Consider the following 5,410-nt stretch of genomic DNA (forward strand, 5'->3'; position numbering starts at 1 on the left):
TTCATTAACTCAAAGTAATAAACTGCCCAAGGCGTTTATGGGTTAAATAAAGTCTACTTTTAAGCACATGGAAACAGTTAAAACACAAGCTTTTCTGCAGTTTATTTTGAATTATTTCATTTCTAGTAAAAATGGATTTAATTTCCAGACGGGCTTTACCTCTCGGCAAAAACATTCTTCTTCTTTCCTCCAGTAGGCAAAATGATTTAATACCAACGGAAAAGTCTTTTGTACACATTATTAATTTCATTTACATTACTTTCTTTTCTTAATAAAGTATCAATGACCTTCTGTAAATTCTTTGTGAAAAAATAAATAAAAGTTTAAAGTCCCATTTTTGTTAGCTCTCACACTATGTACAGCTTTCAAGAAATAACTTGCTAGTCATTCATTTTTAAAGGGAAATATCATAAAGGCTAAGTTGTTCCACAGACTGTATATGGTGATAGTCAGAAATAGGATTTAACAGCTATGAGAACAAAACAGGGATTTGCACCCTGTTCATCAGTAAACTGATACATGTAGGCAATCTGGTTCAAGTCTGCTGCAGAGGATGGCCTACAGGATCTCACGAAGGCAGTAATTACAGCTAGTGTACTTTCTAACCTCTAGCTCAACATTAAAAAGCCAAGGTCATGACAATGAGCAACTGTCAAATCTTGGTAAGAATCAGAGCTGGCACTTTCTCTATAGACTTGATTGTTTCAGCCAAACTAATTTCTTGTTCAATTTGATTGGATAATTAGACAAACATTAGTGCAATTTCTTGAATATGATGGTGCATCAATAGCAGTCCCAACACTACTAGGACTAAAAACTGGCTTAGCCCTGAAATGCACACCTCCATGTAAACTCTTTAAAAACAGGAGTTAATGTAATTACAAAAACTACTTTAAATTTCCATATCAAGGACATTGTTCAATAATACCAATGTCAACTGAATAACCCTATGGACTCCCATGCAGTTTCTCTGTTTTATATCAGGTTGACTAGACAAAATTTTAACCAGTATAGTGTGAATAACAGATAAATAGTTTAAACTTGTCTGCTCGTAGAAGTCATTAAAAAAAGTCTGCTAACAACAATAACAAAATCCTGAGCATATATTAAATAAGGTGGATGTTTCCATAGCCTTGTAAATGTACAAATAGGTCACAACAAGGTGGTATTCAATGTCAACTCAATGCCATTCAAAAAAAATTAGACTTTTGTAATTTGATTTTCATCACGTGCTTTGACTGCTCCTTTAAAAAACAGGCCAGCAGCCACTTACTAATTTGTGATGCTACAGAATCACAGTACATCCTACAGCATGGGGTAAATCTTCCTGTTTCCTTTTCCAATGGAGTTGATTGTGTCTTAGTTACATATGACACCTACATACTGTATATTAACAGTCTAGTGAGGCAGTAAGGCTGGTTCTAATTTCCTTTTTCATGAGACTGCTTGAGTATTTCTCAGATCACACCTATATCACCTTATTTAAATGCGGAGTTTCCTTTGTTATAACGTAAACATATTTGAAGTCACTGAACGTACTGAGAATTAGTTTCTATCATATCTAACTGCTCACAGTAGCTTGCCATATACCTAGCCAAACATAAAGAAAGTTAGACTTCTGCTTATGGATCCAAAAAATTAAGTAATGTGTGCAGAAGATAACTGGACATTACTAACTACAAGACTGTAGTTTGGAGGGTTATGATTACACTGCAGCCTAGGAATGGGAAGCCCTTGTTTAATTCATATAGAATTAAGAGCTAAAGGAGAAGGGAAGTGTTGGATTAGTCTGACCCAATCAATCGGAGAAGAATGTCTCCACATTTGAGAATAAGTGGCGGTGGTTGAGTAAAGCAGGAATACGCAAATAAAAAGGAAGGCTAGAAAAGAAGAGTCTGGTATACCTGATAAAATAGAGGTTATGGGAGGGCAAAGTTTGCATTGAAAAATGGGAAACGTTGAAGGTGAAAAGTTCACTGAATATTAGATTTTGTGCTGTAGCAAGGGAGCAGAAGCTAATAAACTGAGGCACAAGGAAAATGATCTAAACATAAGCAAGTTCAATGAACTCAAGATGATGATGCAGGAACCTGAGAAACCAAGAACTATGCATGCCTAGGAGCACAGGCTCAGTCTTACCAAGGTCATATAGACAGTAACTTTAAATATTGTACATGTTTTATTTTAGCCCAGATCATGCAGATACTCCAATTAGCTCTGAAGTCTCCAAATCAACTTTGTACAGATCAGTGGTCTGGGAACTGCAGTACAGGATCGGGAATCATCAAGGAAGGGATCATCTCAAACCAGCTTCACTACAAGGGTGTAACCAAAGACTGTACCATAGAAAACCACATGCTAGAGATCTCCAAGAGCACTGTTAAATTTAGTACCTGAAACATGACTTCATATTCATAGTTTATTAACATAATTTTTTTCATATAAATATTGCAAAAATGGCAATTTTAAGGACAGAAAGAACTATAATGACCACCCTAAGTCTGACCTACAGTCACTTGTATTGCTTCCTAATCAGCCCTTTTGTATGTAAATGATAAATTGTTTGTATGTAAATGCCAATGCCTGCTATGTTTTTTTCTTGTTTTAGAAAAAGAAATGCTATGTAAATTGCCACCGTGCTAAAAAGAATTGAAATGCATACTAATCAGCTGTATTCTCTGAGCTATACTGGCTATAACTGGAACAGTAACAAATAAAAAGGCAACAATCAGTGGTGGACAAAGTTTTCCATTTGAATGAGAGCCCCACGTAAAATTATTATTCAACTGCTTTTCAAAATTTTGGAACATCTTATGTCTGGAGAAATTGGGTTGAAACCATGAATGAATGGTAACTTTCACTAATGTGAAATATTGAAGATCTCCACTGGAATTTCAATTGCAAGAAAGATATGCTGAAAGAGAATGGGAAGGAGAAGTTATCTTTAAAAATATCAATTCACTGCATGCATTGAATAAATGTTTGAGTGATCCTTCAGTTACACCAGTTTGGTAATCTCTGTGGTTAAATAACGAAGGTTACAAGCAACGTGAAACCGGAGGGTTTGATCACTGTGCTCTACATATTGAATTAACCCGGCAGCATTCAACTGTTTTAATGTTGTTCATTCCTCAGACAAAGCTTACCAACCATTTCTGCCCTGACTACGAAGAATGCACTAAAACCTTGTCTTGAATGGTGATCTAAAATTAACTGAGTAATACTTAGAAATACTTAACTACATCAGTACGTAGTCACGTCTGCTAAAAGGGAGGGCTGCCTGTCTGAAGCACTGCTCTGAAAAGGACAAGATTTAGACCTAAAATTTCAAGTGTGTTTTCTGGTGCTAATAAGACCAGTTTTTTTTATTTGGTAAACACTATGCAAAGTCCTATGTTTACCTCAGGAATTCTCTCAGATAAAATTAAATTATTCTTTCCAAAAATTAGGTACAAACTTTTTCAATGTCACTTCCCTCAAAAATTTAAAGGTTGTATTTTTTACCTGTTGCTTCAATTGAAATTTTCCAGTAACACACAAAAAGTAATTTTAACTATACAAATGAAAATACACATAAACATGCATAAAGTACACATAAGATGTAGGCAGGTACATAAAGCTACATGACTAAATAACTCTGAAGAGGTCTAAGAATCCTTGTCTGGGGGCTGGTATAGTTACAGGTATTCTGCTCTGGTAAGAAAAATACATTTATTTTTGGTTCAAATGCCAGCCAACTTTGCACAAACTCTATTTCTATTGTTTGCCTTACAATGTCTACATACAAAAAAAAAATTAGTTGATAAAAGATGAAAGGAGTAACGCAGTTATTCATTCAGCAGCCAAGATCTTTGAGATAATTACTTTAAATCAAGAAGGGGCAGACCATTTAAATTTATGACTTAATGCCGACACATGCATGTATTAATAAAACAGTTAGCATTAATGGAAATAGGGTTTAGTCTCTTGATTCAAATAGAGCTATCATTTCTGGTTTATACTGAACTAATGACTTATCCTTGGCAGAATGATATGTATGCATGTATTTAACTATTCAACTTAACCACTGAGACCAATTAATATGTTTCTGAAGTTTTATTTTATTTAAAAATATATATCAGCAGCCTCACTGGGATAAAAATGGTGTTGAACCAGAGTTCCTATGGCACCAGCTTAACCTTAAATGTAATAGTTTCACATGGAATATCTGATGATCGCACTGCATAAAATGAAGAGTACCGAAAAGCAGTGCAGAGGAAGGAGCTCTTCAACAGGACTGACGTTCAGTTAAGGAACTTTTTAGCTCCTTACCAAGCTAGCATAGACCCTGTGCAATTAGGGGGTCCCGCGAAAAGAAATGGTGGCTGCAAGTAGGTACACCACAAATTAAATCTGTATCGTGGTTGCTAGTGTGAGGATAGAAGCAAGGAACAAAACAGTGAGCAGCCATCTAAGCCAGGCTGTTTTCAAGTTATGGGGTAATACTGGTAGGGTGAGAAAACTTGCCCTGGTTGCACCGCACAAAGATTATTTGTACTCCCCAATATATATATATATATATATATATACACACATATATATACACACTCCCCAATAAAGGGAGTTACACGTTTGGTGCTGTGAGGCTCACAAACATGGAAATGCTGTGAATTGTGTTTTAAAGGGTTACTGAATATAACTCCTTCTGCCACTCTGGCCTTCACCTATGTGGGCCTGTGTCTCCACAGCATCATTGGGAGTTTGTTGGAACAGTACCAGACCGTACCAACACAATTAAATGAAAGCTTAAGTGTAATTGCTGTCTAGATAGGTACTTCCTACAGCTTATGTTCATGTATCAAAGTTCTGTTCAATTTTGCCTACTTTATAATACTTCATGATCCACAATTGCATTTTATGTTAGTTTATCTATGACGTGGCTACAGTTTACCTGTTGACGAACTATTAAAATCATCATTATAATAATGAGTTATATATTTGAAAGCTATTGCTGCACTGTTCACCAATCACTCTGGAAAATCCTGGCTACCCTTTTACATTCAGTTACTTGGTCCTTTTCTTTTAATCCATTTACACTATTTCTACTACTCTAATTCTGATTGCCATTGCATTACAATTAAGAATTCCAATGAATTGTTGCTGATTCAGAAGGGAGAGGGCTCTTACTCATTGCCAAACTCAGAAGGAAAAAAAAACAAACAAAAACCCCTTGGAATTTGCTTAAGCTAGCACTTTAAAATTGAAGAGCTAAATTATGGCTCATGAAGCCAGCAGAGCTCAGTGGGACCAGGATGCCTGAAAGCCACCGCACCACCCAAGCAGTTATGGAAGAAGGCCTTATGCCTTTGTCAGGCAAAATTAACCATAATGTCACCTTCCCCAAGGGCACTGCTCAGCGGCCGGGCTGGGG

Source organism: Egretta garzetta, unplaced genomic scaffold, assembly GCF_000687185.1.
Source record: "Egretta garzetta isolate BGI_Z169 unplaced genomic scaffold, ASM68718v1 scaffold23, whole genome shotgun sequence".
In the NCBI taxonomy this organism is placed as follows: Eukaryota; Metazoa; Chordata; class Aves; order Pelecaniformes; family Ardeidae; genus Egretta; species Egretta garzetta.